Genomic DNA, 16716 nt, shown 5'->3' on the forward strand with positions numbered 1-16716 from the left:
TCTGTGGGTTTCATCTAAAACCCTCTTCCTTAGCTCCGGAACATCTGGGACACATATTCGGTTTCGAAATTTCAACATTCCATTCTCGACACTGAACTCTGCTTTTGGGCTCACTTCAAATTCATCAATGACCTTTCTGAGGAACTCATCTTCCTTCTGTTTCTGCTTGATTTCATCAATAATCGCCGGTTCGGCTGTAATAGCGGCTATCAATCCGCCCTGTTCACAAACCACTACCTCAATTTCAAACTTCTCAAAGTCTTGCAAAATCTCCCTTTGTTCAGTAAGCAAATAAGCCATACTCCCTGTTGATTTTCTGCTCAAGGCATCAGCCACTGTATTAGCTTTCCCGGGGTGATACTGAATTTCTAGGTCGTAATCTTTTATCATTTCTAGCCATCTTCTCTGACGCATATTCAACTATTTCTGCGTGAAGAAGTATTTTAGGCTCTTATAATCTGTGTAGACTTCACACTTTGCCCCATACAGATAATGCCGCCAGATTTTCAGAGCAAAAACCACTGCGGCCAGTTCTAGGTCATGTGTTGGGTAATTCTTCTCGTGCGGTCTCAATTGCCGAGAGGCGTAAGCAATAACCTTTCCGTTCTACATTAACACACAACCCAAACCCTTATAAGATGCATCACTGAAAATCACAAAATTTTCCATACCTGAAGGTAGTGTCAAAATCGGTGCGGTAGTCAATCTCGTCTTCAATTCGTGAAAGGCTGATTCTCTTTCACCATTCCACTCAAATGGTTGTCCTTTGCGTGTCAATTGGGTAAGAGGCACAGCTAATTTCGAAAAGTCCTTTACAAATCTCCTATAGTACCCAGCTAAGCCCATGAAACTGCGAACTTCTGTTACGTTGGTCGGTGTAGGCCAATTCACGATTGCCTCTATTTTCTGCGGGTCCACTGAAATTCCTTCCTTATTGATCACATGCCCTAAGAAAACAACCTCATCCAACCAGAACTCACATTTCTTGAATTTAGAAAATAGTTTTCTTTCTCGAAGTGTTTGTAAAACAGTCCTCAAATGATGTTCATGTTTAAGTCTATCTTTAGAGTATATCAAAATATCATCGATGAAGACAACAACAAACTCATCAAGGTAGGTTTTAAAAATTCTATTCATTAAGTCCATAAATGCTGCCGGAGCATTAGTCACTCCAAATGGCATAACAAGAAACTCAAAATGACCATACCTCGTTCTGAATGCGGTTTTCTCAACATCCTCTGCCTTGACCTTCAGCTGATGATACCCGGACCTCAAATCAATCTTGGAAAACACCTGTGATCCCTGCAACTGGTCGAATAAATCATCAATACGGGGTAGGGGGTATTTGTTCTTTACTGTTACCTTATTCAATTCCCGATAATCGATGCACAGGCGCAAAGTACCATCTTTCTTCTTTACAAACAACACTGGTGCACCCCAAGGTGAAGTGCTGGGCCGTATAAACCCTTTATCAAGAAGGTCCTGCAACTGTTCCTTTAATTCTTTCATTTTGGCGGTAGCCATCCTATAGGGAGTTTTAGAAATAGGCTGGGTGCCTGGCACAGTCTCAATAGTAAACTCTATCTCCCTGTCTACCAATTCCCCTGGTAATTCATTTGGAAACACATCTGGGAACTCTCTAACAATGGAAATATCATTCAATTCAACATTCACAGATTGTTCAGTCAATACATAACACAAATAACCCTGGAACCCCTTCCTGATCAATTTACATGCTTTCATTGCAGATATCAAATATGGTGGAGGCACTACCCCATTTCCCACAAACACAATTTCTTTCTGTTCTGGTGGTTTAAACACAACCCTCTTTGTGGCACAATATTTGGTCAACCAATCCATGCCCAATATTACATCGAAGTGTCTAAAGTTTAAGGGCAACAAATCTACATATAGGGTAGCATCCTCAATATGCATGTCACAAAACCGATATATATAGTCACATAGCACAAATTCCCCCGATGGAGCAGACACACATAACAAATATGGCAACAGTTCTAGGGGTCTTTTCAGTCTAGATGCAAATGCATATGTCACAAATGAGTGCGTTGATCCAGAATCAATTAACACAAAAGCATCCTGATTACATATTGAGATAGTACCTGAGACAACGGCATTGGCGTTCCGTGTGTCACCCGGAGCAAGCGCAAAAACTCTCCCCTGTCTCACTGTGTCCCCGGTAATAGCGGATCTCACAGCATTTCCCGGCTTTGGAACCGATGCAGTTGAGCTAGCTGCCAGTTTCCCACCGTTCTGATTGCACTCTCGGGCTATGTGCCCTTGTTTTCCACACTTGAAACAGGCTCCCGATACTCGGTAACAGACTCCACGGTGCCTTTTGCTACAAATGTTGCACATGGGAGCTGTGTCTCGGGAAGAACTTGAAGTAGTGGAGGAGCCCGTGTTTTGCTTTTTCAAAAATTTCTTCTTCGGAAAGAAGCCTTGTCTTTTGTTGCCTTTCCATTCTGTTGTTGGCTTAGCTTGTCTAGCTATGTTAGCCTCTGATATGATGGCCCGGTCAAGCACCCCGATGTAGGTCTCCAACTTCAGGACATTCACCCGCTCTAGGATGTCACTTCGGAGCCCTCCTTCAAAATGCCTTGCCTTCTTATAATCAGTATCAATTACGTGTGGTGCGAACCTGGCCAACTCGGTAAATTTGGCCTCATACTCAGCTACAGTCATGCTGTCTTGCTTGAGTTCCATGAACTCTGCCACTTTCCTGTCCCGGACACACTGCGGGAAGTACTTGTCATAGAAGATTTCCAAAAATTTCGCCCAATCCACATCTCTGTGGTTTTCCCTCATCAACATCCACCATCTTCTCGCTTCATCTTCTAGCATAAAGGTGGCTAGAAGCACTTTCTGTGTATCCGAGCACGGAAACACCTCAAACAGTTTTTCGATCCCAAGAACCCAAGCCTTAGCTTTCAAAGGATCTAGTCTGCCATGGAACTGTGGTGGTTTCATTTTCTTGAATTCCTTGGTGAGAGCTATTACCCGGTCATCATTTTGATCATCTGGCACGGGTGGTGCCGGAGGTGGAGGTGGCGGGTGTGGTTGCTGCCACTGTTGTTGCCACTCCTGTTGCTGTCTCAAAGCTTCTGCCATTTCTTGGATCAATCTTTCCATTCTGTCCAGTCTGGCAGTAGAAGATTCCTCTAACTCATCACCTCTAGTTCTCACCATCTGATTAAACTTACATTATATTTCATACAAAAGGTACACAAGTATGCATGCACTAAGAAGCACATATTTCCAGATAATTCGCAATGCAAGTAGTTCACAACTTATACATATAATTATTCATAACAAAACATTTAAGCATAGGATTAATGCTTCCAAACTCATATCTATCACGTGAATGCATCCTAGATCTCATCTAGACGCTTATTGCTCTATTTGGACAAGTGTGTGAGTTATTAACTCGTGCTCTGATACCACTCTGTCATGACCCGAACCCGCCCCTATGGGTTAAGGACATAACCGGCCGGTAATCCTGAGATTACCTACGGCCTCAGACCAAAACAGACATAACCTGTCAGAGTAAAGGGGCCAAACGGAAGCAATAAATAAAAACTTTGTCCATAGAGCCGTGCTTATATGCACAACAAACAAACCATACACGTATACGTTAATAACCCACACCAAAATTACAGTTTCACAAAATTCATCACAGACAGGATCATCCAAACGAGTCAACCTATAACGGACTATTCACAGATATACACAAAGTCCCTGCCGGCAAGACAAAATATAATTACATAGCGAAAGGCAAGGGTAGGTCTCGAGAGTGAGACGCAAGGCTTACTTCCTCAAAACTCGGATCTTTCCTAGCAGACTTCACTGGGGCTGGGTTTGGGCTTCCCTTGGCTCACCTACAAACACATGAATGAGCGTGAGCGATAGCCCAGTGAATAATCTCAAACATGACAGTTACGTATCAACATGTAGAACAACCTGCTCCAAACGGCCTTGGGCCCAATTCGTACTTCTATTTAACGAATATATATCTATCCAAATTCAAATCAAGTAACTGTAGTTCTAAACATTCTGGCCTTCGGCCATTCACTTATGTCGAAACGGCCTTCGGTCCATTCATTTCTGTCAAAACGGCCTTTGGCCCATTCATTCATGTCAAAACGGCCTTTGGCCTACTCGTTCATGTCAAACGACCTTCGGCTCCTTCGGCCTACTCGTTCATGTCAAACGACCTTCGGCTCCTTCGGCCTACTCGTTCATGTCAAACGACCTTCGGCCTACTCATTCATGTCAAAACGGCCTTTGGCCTACTCGTTCATGTCAAATGACCTTCGGCCTACTCATTCATGTCAAAACGGCCTTTGGCCTACTCGTTCATGTCAAACGACCTTCGGCTCCTTCGGCCTACTCGTTCATGTCAAACGACTTTCGGCTTCTTCAGCCTACTCGTTCATGTCAAACGACCTTCGGCCTACTCATTCATGTCAAAACGGCCTTTGGCCCACTCTTTCATGTCGAAACGGCCTTCGGCCCACTCATTCACTCATATCAAAATGACCTTTGGTCCATTCATTTACATCAAAACGACCTTTGGTCCATTCATTCATTCCTGTCAGACTTTTGTCCACAATCCCAATTAACAACTCATAAAGTTTATAAGGGAATAAATGATTGGACATTGACAAGCTTTCGAATATTGATATTACTCACAGTGATCGGCTTGTGGATGTGCCCTGGAGCTTGACCCTACACATTTCACGAATACAAAAGGGTCACTAATAGTTCAATCCGTTCTTTAATTCACATATTCCTCTTTAGGCTTTATTCCTATCTCATTACCTCATTTACAACGTTTAACATATGCCTAAGAGTGCTTACAAGTGAAAGAGAACGAAAAACGAAACACAGAACGCATGAACAAAATTCCAGGAAGCAGGGTCCCCGCTCGAGCGTCAACTTAGCCGCTCGAGCGGACCCTTAAGGCCTGCAAAAGTACTGGTTGCATGAAAAATGCGCTCGAGCGTTAAATAGGGCGCTCGAGCAGAAGGCCTGTCTACAAAAATCCACGCTCGAGCGTGATATGTCCAGCTCGAGCGGACATCCAACTCTGCAAAAATGCTGGGAGCACGATTTTCCCGCTCGAGCGGCCATTACCCCGCTCGAGCGGACATCAAAATTCTGGAAAACCCAGAACTGTGTTCTTGAGCTCCAAACGGTTTTCCAGCTACATTACTTGCATGCAATGGTTCAAATCTCAATATAATCATACTAACATGGCACCAATGCAAGATTATAACATTATGAAGCTCAATTTCTTGATTTATCCATATGCATGTCCCAAAATATGTCAAACTCAACGTCAATATAACAAATTCATGCATTCAAGCTCATATCTTCTCAATTTGCACATGCATGTGATGAATTAGCCACATTCTCAACTTAAATACCACAAATGGTGATCAAAACGTGAGTTTCAACTAAAATTCTACATGAATCATGTGTTTCAAGCTCAAACATGCAAATTCAAAGTAATTTCTTACATGCATGAGTTCTAAGACTTCAAACTCAACAAGAATCAACTTATTACATGCTCTTGATCACAAACAACTCTTGAACTCACAAGATTACAAGTTCAATTCATAATTTCAAGAGTCAATGGCTTACCTAGAAGTCCAATTCTTCAATCTATGGTCCAATTTGAGTTGGACTTCAAGATTCCAAGCCCTCAAGATCAAACACAGATTTCTCTCTCTTCTCTCTCTCTAATGGCCGGCCCTCTCCTCTCCTTAGAGTGTATATCAGCCAAGTGAGAATTAGAGAGGGGGTTTAATTGAGTAGTGCTCCTATACAACAAGCCCCACTAAGTCACAATATAATAATAGAGAGTAATTGGGCACCCATTTTACCAACTTAATCAACTTAATCTGGTCCAAATCAATTTTTCAATTAAATTTCACCGTAGGCTCTAAAAATTAAGCCAAACACAATGGCGTAATCAATTTCGAGTTCTGTGGCCGATAAGGCCCTCAATTTAATTTCCAAAGCAGGTTATTCAAACAGATATTCCTACGATGAACAGATACGAATTCAAAATCACATAATGGCACACAAAATCATGCTAAACACATAACCATAAACAGATTTAGGACCAATTTAGCATAATACAGAACAGGGGTATCACACCATTACAGCGGTCGCCGAAAAGCCAGAGTAACAGACTTTCTGCTTGAGGACGCCCCCGAACCAGACCCAACCTTGCCACAAATTAGACTAATCCCACTGACCGCTGAAGAAGAGATGGCCAAGAGAAACAGAGTCAAGGCCCTCTTGACCGAAACCAACAGACCCAAAGTACTGCCACCAAGCCAAACGCAACAGGCTGTTGTGGCCTTTCCTTCTTAACTGCCTTCTTCATCTCGAGCGAACAGGCGTGCCCGGACTAGCCAAACCGAGCAGCGCCTTGTGGACGAAGATGAGACCATTCTTCCGCCACCAAGCCTTACACCGAGCCCTCAGCCAGAGCGATCTGACCTATCTAGCTCTTCCAAGTGGGCACCCAAGCTCACTTTCCAGAACCGAGATATCCAGGACACCGACTCGGTGCTTGCAGAGAAGGATCACGTACTGGCCTTCAATCTGGCCAAGAGTGTGTGTCTTCCAAAAGACATGGAGCACCACCACAACCAACTGAACACCGAACTGAAGTCCATCCGGTCTTCAACGAAATCAATGATTCTGGTAAGTAGGTTTTTTCGATCTTTCTAATTCTTCCAAGTTTTAGCTTGGTTAAAGGGAAACAATTCTTTTGCAGGCCATTTAGAAAAACAATATCACTCACAGGTGAGTGTTGGAGCTAAGGAAAACAATTACGCAAGCCATGGCGGAAGCTGAAGCCAAGACTGCCGAACTAAATCAATCCCAACAGAGGACGGCCGAGCTGGAGGCCGAGATAACTCGTCTAACCGGACTAGTTACCTCGGCTAATACCGACAAGCAAAGAGCGCTAACCGAGATGAAAGACAAGTATTTGCGGGAACTGGCAAAACTTGAGGGTGTTAAGGACGCCGAAATAAACCTTTTGAAGAAGAAAGCTGAAGATGCCGAGGTGAAGGGCTTTAAGGCAGGCGAAGCTGCATACATCCAGCAGTATGAAGCTGCGAAGGACTTGTTCTTCAAGTGCGGCTGGAGGGGTGCCATGGAGCAGCTCGGTTGCGGTCCCGACATCGAGGTCCACAATGCTCCTCAGTATTTTATTCCGGCCTCACTGACGGAGTATGCAGCCGATCTTCAGAAGCAATTCCTTGAAGCGTCTGACGACGACGATGAAGAGAATGAGCCAACTGACACGCCGGTTGACAATGTTCCAGCTAACCAATCAGTTTGGGCGGAGCCTACGGTAGAAGATCTGACCATTGAGCAACCTGCTGAAACTGAGCTCCAGGCCGAGACCGAGCTCCCAACTCAGACTGTGATTCCGTCTGAAACCGGACTTTGGGTTGACGTCGAGCTGGATGTCGAAATAGATGACCTTTTTAGCTGATTCTGTATTTTTTTTTCTTTTTCTTCTTTTTGCTTTGACTTGTAACCAGGCTGGGAGCCCCTCCCTTGTAATCGCCTTGAACTTGATTAATGAGAATCATCTTCTTTTTTGTTCAACTTTTATTCCGGTTTGATCTGTATGCTTGTACCTGTAAATTGTAATGATTTTTTAATGACTTCTATTGCTCTAACTGTAATCTTGGTTTACTTTCCTGATTGAGCATGCTTTCTAACTGCAACTTGAGCGAAACACAATATTTTTCAGCCGAGATACTTTATTCTAGTCTTAGCTGAGCAATCTGATTGAGCTTACTAGCCAACCACTCTTTAGCCGATATACGTACTTCGGCTGAAGAGTACCAAGAGTGGTTTAATCCAGTCAACCTTTCTTCAGCCTATACCCTTACTTTGGCTGAAGAGTAATAAGAGTAATCCAGCCAACCACTCTTTAGCCGATGTTCTTACTTCGGCTAAAGAGTACTAAGAGTTGGTTTATTCCAGCCAACCACTCTTTTAGCCGATGTCATTACTTCGGCTAAAGAGTACTAAGAGTTGGTTTAATCCAGCCAACCACTCTTTAGCCGATGTCCTTACTTCGGCTAAAGAGTATTAAGTGTTGGTTTAATCCAGCCAACCTCTAGATTGGTTTTTCCAGCCAACCTAAAGTAAAGTGTTTGGTTATTCCGACCAAACGTCCTGCAGCCTGGATCCTTATCCTGGGCTTAGGAAGGGTGTTGGTTTTTCCAGCCAACCTTTAGTTTGTATTTTCCAGCCAACCTAAAGTAAAGTGTTTGGTTATTCCGACCAAACGTCCTACAGCCTGGATCCTTATCCTCGGCTTAGGAAGGGTGTTGGTTTTTCCAGCCAACCTTTAGTTTGGTTTTTCCAGCCAACCTAAAGTAAAGTGTTTGGTTATTCCGACCAAACGTCCTGCAGCCTGGATCGTTATCCTGGGCTTAGGAAGGGTGTTGGTTTAATCCAGCCAACCTTTAGATTGATTTTTCCAGCCAACCTAAAGTAAAGTGTTTGGTTATTCCGACCAAACGTCCTGCAGCCTGGATCCTTATCCTGGGCTTAGGAATGGTGTTGGTTTAATCCAGCCAACCTTTAGATTGGTTTTTCCAGCCAACCTAAAGTGAAGTGTTTGCAATGTTCCTAACTTCACTAAAACTAACTTTTACAGAAAACAACTATGCTGAAAATAATTGACTTGTTTTATTGAGGAAAGAGAAAATTACACATGTTTTGAAAGAGGAAAGCTAAAAATAAAATAACTTGACATTGGCGGTGTTCCATGGCCTAGGGATTGCTTTGCCGTCCTTGTCTTCAAGGTGGTATGCCCCTTTGTCTACTAACCCAACCACTTTGTAAGGACCTTCCCAATTAGGCCCTAGCTTGCCATCTCCTAGCACCAGGGTGTTTCCCATCACTTTGCGCAGCACCCAATCTCCGATCTTGAATTGCCTTGGATGTACTGTTTTGTTGTATTTCTTGGATAACTCTTGTTGATATGAGGCAATGTGGACTAGTGCTCTTTCTCTTCTTTTTTCGACGAGGTCGAGCTCCAATGCTATGGCTTCTCTATTCAAGTCTGGATCAAAATATTCGCTTCGAATTGTGGGGAGGCCAACTTCCAGTGGGATTACTGCTTCCATGCCGTAGGCTAAGGAGAATGGTGTTTCTCCTGTTGATCGTCGAGGTGTGGTGCGGTAAGCCCATAAAACATGAGGAAGTTCCTCCGCCCACTTGCCTTTTTCCTTCTCTAACCTTTTCTTCAGTCCATCCAAGACAACCTTGTTTGATGCTTCTGCTTGGCCATTTTCTTGAGGATATGCTGGTGTAGAATTGTAGAACTCTATCTTGTATTCTTCACAAAAGCTTCTAAAGATTTTACCATCAAACTGGGTGCCGTTGTCTGATATGAGGGCTTTAGGTATGCCGAATCGAGTAATGATATTTTGCCAGACGAACTTCTTCACATCTTTTTCCTTGATTGATGCCAATGCTTCTGCTTCCATCCACTTTGTGAAGTAGTTTGTTGCTGCGAGAAAGAACTTCCTGTTTCCGGGCGCTGTTGGAAGTGGTCCTACTATATCCAAGCCCCACATTGCAAAGGGCCATGGGCTGGTCAATTGTAGGAGTTCTCTGGCCGGCTGATGTATTTGATGTGCGAACTTCTGACATTTCTCGCACTTCTTCACATACTTCTCTGAGTCTGCTTGCAAGTATGGCCACCAGTATCCTTGTGAAATGGCTCTGTAAGCTATTGATCTTCCCCCTTGGTGGCTTCCGCACACCCCCTCATGTATTTCGAACAAGAATGCTTCTACTTTACTGGGGTGGACACACTTTAGATAAGGTCCTGAGAAGGATTTTTTGTATAATGCCATAGATGGGGAGAGCCAAAATCGCTGCGACTTCGCTCTAATTTTGTTGGCTTCTTTCTTTTCTTCCGGTAAGACGCCATCTTTTAAGAACAGTATGATGGGATCCATCCAAGAGGGGCCTAGCTCGGTGCAACATACCTCTTCCGCTTCGGGGTCTTCAATGCTTGGTCTTGGTAAGTAGTCGATGAGCAACGGATGAGGGATGGAAGTATCTGTCATTGAAGCGAAGCCTGCTAGTTCGTCTGCTCTGCTGTTTTCCTCCCTGCCAATCTGTTCTATCCTCGCTACTTCAAATTTCTTGATCTCTATTCTGACCAATTCTTCGTACTTGGCCATCCTATCATCCTTTGCTTCGTAGTCGCCAGAAATTTGGTTTACCACCAGCTGTGAGTCGCTGTAGACCATTAGTTCGGTGGCCTTCATGTAGAATGCTGTTTTGAGTCCTGCAAGAAGTGCTTCATACTCCACTTCGTTGTTTGATGTTGGGAAGCCAAGGTTGATTGCTTGCTCCACAACCAGGCCGTCTGGTGAGATGAGGACTATGCCAAGTCCTGCACCATGCCGGTTGGATGCGCCATCCACAAAGAGCTTCCACATCTCTCCAACGAACAACTTCCAGCAAGTGGAGGGTAGATGATGTTGTGGGGTCAAGAATGTTGCTGGTGTTTTCTTCAAGGTCCATGCTTGCGGTCTGCCCCTCGCTATCTGATTGTACCAAGTCTTTATTTGTTGGTGAGTCTTGGTTCGGTGTAGCTTGGTTTGCTTATTCCTTGCTATCTTTAGTCTGGTCTGCCATGGGATCTAATTGAGTATCCTGCACTAGGGGTTACGCTATTCCGGCGTCAACTTCTGTCCCTGGTTTGGTTGTATCAGTCAGGTTGACTGGGCAGATATGATGACTTCCTGGGGTGAATTCTGCGACAAAGTTTGCCAAAGCTTGGGCCTTTATCACGGTTCTGGGTTGGAACTTGATGTCGAATTGTCCCAACTCTACTGCCCACTTTAAGATTTGCCTAGAAAAGTTTGTCCTCTCAAACAGAGCTTTTAATGGGAAAGCTGTGAGGACAACTATGGTGTGGGCATGAAAGTAGTGCGACAACTTCCTTGAGGCCATCATCAAGGCCAATGCCAGTTTTTCCAGTGGCAAATACCTTGTTTCGGCTCCCAGCAATGTCTTGCTGACATAATAGATGGGCAGATGTTGAATTCCTTCCGCACGGACCAACACTGCGCTAATTGCGTGTTGAGAGACTGCCAGGTACAGGAAGAGTTCTTCTCCAGGAATTGGGGTCACCAGCAGTGGTGGAGAAGACATATATCGCATTCTTCGTTCCACTCAAACTTGGCTTTTAGGGCATGGAAGAATGGTCGTAGTCTGTCCGACGACCGGCTTATGAACCGATTGAGCGCAGCTGCCATGCCGGTGAGATGCTGCACTTCTTTTACTGAGTTTGGTCTCTCCAAATCCTGGATTGCTTTGATTTGGGAGGGATCTGCTTCTATACCCTGGTTGGTCACAAGGAAGCCTAGGAATTTGTCAGATCCTACTCCGAATGCACACTTGGATGCATTGAGGCGTAACTTGTGCTTCTTCAGGATCTCAAACATCTCATTTAGGTCCTTGAGATGGTCATTCTCATCCTTGCTCTTGACCACCATGTCATCGATGTAAGCCTCCATTGTTCTGCCTAACAATGGTTCAAACATCTTGGTGACCATCCGTTGGAATGTTGCCCCTGCGTTCTTTAGGCCAAAGGGCATGACCTTGTAACAGTATTGTCCTCTTGGAGTTATAAAGGATGTGACCTCCTGGTCTGGTTTATGCATGGCGATTTGATGGTAGCCTCTGTATGCATCCAGAAAGCTAAGTCGGTTGTGCCCCGCCGTTAGGTCGACCAGTTGATCTATCCATGGTAGAGGAAAGCTGTCTTTCGGACATGCCTTGTTGACTGTTTTGTAGTCGACACAGACACGCCACTTGCCATTCTTCTTTGGCACCACAACTGTGTTGGAGATCCATCTTGGGTAGTGCACTTCTCTAATTGCTCCTGCCTCCAGTAGGTTTCCTACTTCTTCCGCCACTATCTCGGCATGGTGGAGTGCCGATCTACGGGTGCGTTGAATGATTGGTCTGGCGGATGGGTGGACATTGAGTTGGTGACAGATGAAGTTGGGATCAATGCTTGGCATGTCGTATGGCGTCCAGGCAAACACTTCGATATTAGAGGTTAAAAATTCCAAGACTTCTAATCTCTCAGTGCTGGACAACGATGAACCGAGCAAAAAGAACTTATTTGGGTTCTTTTCATCTATTCTTACCTGTACCAAGTCTTCCACTGCTTTCTGATTAGCTGCTTTGCCTACATCTGCGAACAGTTCATTGCTCTCAGGTTCTTCCACCGAATGAACGTATCCTTTGGCAGCGCGACTGCCATTCACCGTGACAAAGCATTGCTTGGACATAATCTGGTCTCCAAAGACCTCTTCAATTACTCCAGTTCCGTTCGGGAACCGCATTACTTGATGGTAGGATGATGCTACTGATTTCGTGGCATGGAGCCATGTTCTTCCCAAGATGATGTTGTAAGTGGAGGGGACCTTCAATACCCAGAACTCCACTTGTTTCATCACGCTTCCTGCCCTGACTGGAAGAATTATTTTGCCGACGGGCCATTCTGGCATGGAGTTGAATCCAATTAGGGGGGATACGACAGGCGCCAAGTCTTTGTCTTGTAGCTTCAATTGTTTAAATGTTTCGTAGTACATGATTTCACATGAACTACCCTGGTCAATCAGAATCCGCTTGACGTCGAAATCTTTGACTCGGAGAGTGACGACCAGGGCATCATTGTGAGGGCAATATATCCGTTCCAAGTCTTTATCCAAAAAAGACATGACATTTGTGGCCTCTGTTTTCCCCTTCTTGATGGCAGGTTGGGCACTTAGCACCTCTCTTAAGTGTTCAGCCTTTTTGATTGATCCCCTGAGCTCGCATACACGCTCAGGTTCAAAGACTCCATGTATCACATTGATAATGCCTTGAGGTGGGGCGTCGACTGGCATTCCATCAGGGTTATTGTGATCCTGGGGGGCTGGTTGCGTCCCTCCTTCAATGTATTTATCTAGGTGACCGGCTGCCACAAACTCCTCCAGATGCTGTCTTAATGGCATGCAATTTTCAGTGCGGTGCCCCTTTTCTTTGTGGAAGGTGCACCGTGATCTTTCGTCATAGTCCTTCTGAGCTTCCCCAAGCTTAGCTGGCCATCTGACAAAAGGCTCATCCCGTATTTCACTTAGAATTCGGTAGATCGATTTCTTGAAGACCGTGGTTATGGCAGTGCGGACTCTCAACCATCTTTTATCCTGGTCCTCTCCGTTGTCTCACCTGCCTCGTCCGTTTCTTCTTGGACGGTCTACCGCGTTGACCTTTGCTGAGGCCTTCTTCTCTGGTACTGTGGTCGTGCTAGATTTTGTTTTGGCACGTGCGCTATCCTCTTCTACCCTGATGTGCTGATGCACTCTTTCCATCAAGGCTTCCATGGTGAGGGGTGGTGTCATGGTGATTGAGTCCCTTAGTCTATTCCCGACTGGAAGGCCTCTTTTGTACTGTGCAATGGCGAGATTGGTGGGGCAGTCCCCAATCTGGTTGAATGTCTCCCAATAGCGACTATTGTAGGACCTTAATGTCTCTTTTTCGCCCATATCGATGGAGAGTAGCTGGTCAATCTCCACCGGGGTTTTGGTGTTTATTCTGAACCTTGTGACAAACGCCTCCGCCAATTGCGCCCAGGAGGCTATGCTGCCTTCTGGAAGTTTTTCAAACCAAGTTAAGCCTAGATCGCCAAGGCTTGATGGGAAGAGGATGCACATTAGAGCCTCGTTTTGCCGATATACCGCCATAAACTGGCGGAAGTGGCTTAGGTGAATGTAGGGGTCCGTTTTCCCCTCGTACGTAGTGAATTTGGGCTGAAGGAAGCCTGTAGGTAGGGGCGCGTTTTCAATTGCCGAAACGAACGGCGAGGTCTGCAGCCTTGCTAATGCTTTGTCCGTCGGTTCGTAGGTAGGGCGTGGTAATGGCATTCCAACCTCGACGCTTCCATGCGATCGAGGAGCCAATCGTTGAAGGGCAGAAACTCTTCGAGGGTCGCGTGCCCTGGTGTCCTCCTTCCATCATGCCTTTTCTTCCAGCATGATCCGTAAATCGGATGATCTGGGCAACTCCGTCTGTTTGGATGATATTTGGTGCGAGTGTGAGGGTCGGTAGGTACTTCCCTCTGTGTAAGACCTCAATGATTTCGTTCTCTCAGACCTGGAGTAACGAGTTCTTGAGGTTCTAGACTGAGTATCGCCTGTCTTGAGGCTTCTACTTTCTGCTTGTGATGGTGTGGAATACCTTCCACGGTCTTCTGAGCGGCGAGGGGGCGTCTTGTTTTTGCGCCCCTCTCCTATCGCCACTCCTTTTCCCTTGATCTGGTGCTTCAAGGCCTCCATGTCCGCCGCCATCTTCCTTATTAATTCGTCTTGCTCCTTCACGTGGTCCTCTAGAACTTGAGGATCAATCCTCCGTCTTTGCCTGTCAGGACTTTGTGAATGAGAGTGATGGGGGCTGTTAGTCCGCCTCTCCCTAGTATCTCTCCTGGAGTTATGTCGTTGGGGCTCCAAGTCCGCCATGGGAGGGATAGAAGGTAGTCCTTCATGCCTTGCACCCCCATCTGGTGTTTGCCCGTCGATGGCGGACTGTGGTAATTCTTCATTGTGTGCCATTGTTCCTAAAGAGGTAAAGCTTGATCAAGAGGTTTTGTCCTTTCTGTTTTTCCCACAGACGGCGCCAATTGTACGGGAAAGGAATAAACCTTCTCGTATAATCCTGTTGATCAAGTCTGCGCTCCTCTAAACGTCGTCGCTCTATTCCCTGAAAATACAAACGTGAGCTAGCTGGCGGGTGTGTGTCGGAAACCCCTCCGATGCCTAAGTCAGCAAAATAGACAAGTAGGCAAAAAGCTCTGTGTATCAAAGAACCAAAGTTGTGTTACCTCTCCATAGGTGATGTTTGTGAGCTTTTATAGGTTTCGTGTGGCACAATCCTAGTAGGACTTCTACTCCTCCATGCAGAGTCCTCCTAGGATTCATACTCCTGAAGGATAATGTTTATCCTTTAATACCCCCCTCACTGCTTAAACCAAGTGAGATGGTTTTCTCATGGCCGAACTACCACGACCGAAGCAAGCATGCCATGTTGAGCACAGAGTAGACCGAACTATCAATAGTTTGGTCCCCTCCTTCATTGCTCTGCCTCAGCTCTTCCTGCCCAAACCGTGCTTACTATGTTGTTTGAACCGTGCTAACAATTAGCTAGGTCCTACCGAGCTATCCGTGCAATGCCTGCGACTGGTCTACCTTTTGAGACCAAACTAACTTCAAAGTAACCTTAGACCGGTCTAAGCACAAAGTATCTTTAGTCCAGAATAATCTTCAACCCTCATTTAGACCGGACTAACTTAAAGGTTTTGGACTCCTTTTACTCTGCTGCTCTTATTTTGGCCCATTAACGGCCCATTGCCCAGCTCGGCCCAATTTAATCATATAAATTACCCTCTCAGTAATGTTAAAATTTTTAAAAATTCTATCAAAGTTTTTACTAAATATTTCACATGGGTGTGAGACATACACAATGCGGGTCCCATGTGGGTCTCATATCCATGTAAGACATTTAGTAGAATTTTTAATAGAATTTTTGGAGTCTTTGACATTTTTGTTATATCATAGATGGGGTACAGCTCATTAAAACTCCCCTAAAATTCTATATTTAGAGTTTCCAATCTTTTTCTTTGTTTTTAAAGAGTCCACTCACTTTATGATATTATTACAATGAATAATTTAATTACTTCTTTAATATGTGTTGAGAAAGAGAAGCGGTCTATTTTGAAAAGGAGATTAAACATTAATTTTTAAATTTTTTATTGAAAAAATATATAAAAAGTAGAAAGGTGATATAATTTAAAAAAATTAAAAAATTAACTTTTAATTATGTTGTCAAAATAGACCTTAAGATTATCTTTCGCAACACATATTAAAGGAGTAATTAAATTAAGAAAAATTAGTCTAAGGTCTCTCTTCCATTTTTAGTAATGAAAAAGATCCACAATATTATTTTTTGATGTCTAAGGTTCCTAAACCCACACCCATATATCATATCAAAGAAATTTGACTCTCTCTCTATTTTTGATCTTCATTCTATCAAACCTCACTCTCTCTCTCTCTCTCTACCTTCTCTATTTCATATCTCTCTCTCTCTCTAAATCCAAACCTCAGTTCACTCCTTCAATGGCCGCCGCCACCGCCTCCACCTCCACCGCCGTGAGACTGGGTGACCGTAATCGCAACCCAAATCGACAACTCGAAAGACAAACGCTACTTGTCATCCCCTCTGCTTGCTTCTCAGAGCTCATCAGCAGCATCCCCTGAATCATCATCATCGTCTTCACTTGAAACCATTGTGTCCTCCAATCCTTTGTCAAAGCCCTTTTCTCAATCCTCTAAAGTCCCTGACAAGGGCCTCAACTACGCCCTAGCCAGCCCCAGTAGCAACCCAGGTGTTCGCTTTGTTCGCTTCATTGAGTCCTCCGTTGAAAGAATAAGTTCTATTACTCTACTCAATTGTATATATATATATATAATGCCTTGTGGAGTTGTGAAATAGGTCTTCTATTGTTTACATGAAAATTTGACTATCTAGGAAAGTTTGGAACTCTACATTTAGGGCATTGGTAGTGCAAAATGTATGAATTTG

The 16716-nt window shown here is 44.5% G+C and overlaps 1 protein-coding gene across 1 annotated transcript in view; it reads left to right on the forward strand.

The window, feature by feature from the left end:
* The window catches only part of LOC114313023 (uncharacterized), a 257539-nt gene that overhangs the window by 105635 nt on the left and 135188 nt on the right, over positions 1-16716 (forward strand). The window lies entirely within an intron of this gene.

This window comes from Camellia sinensis, chromosome 15 (assembly GCF_055761805.1).
Source record: "Camellia sinensis isolate YWXY chromosome 15, ASM5576180v1, whole genome shotgun sequence".
In the NCBI taxonomy this organism is placed as follows: Eukaryota; Viridiplantae; Streptophyta; class Magnoliopsida; order Ericales; family Theaceae; genus Camellia; species Camellia sinensis.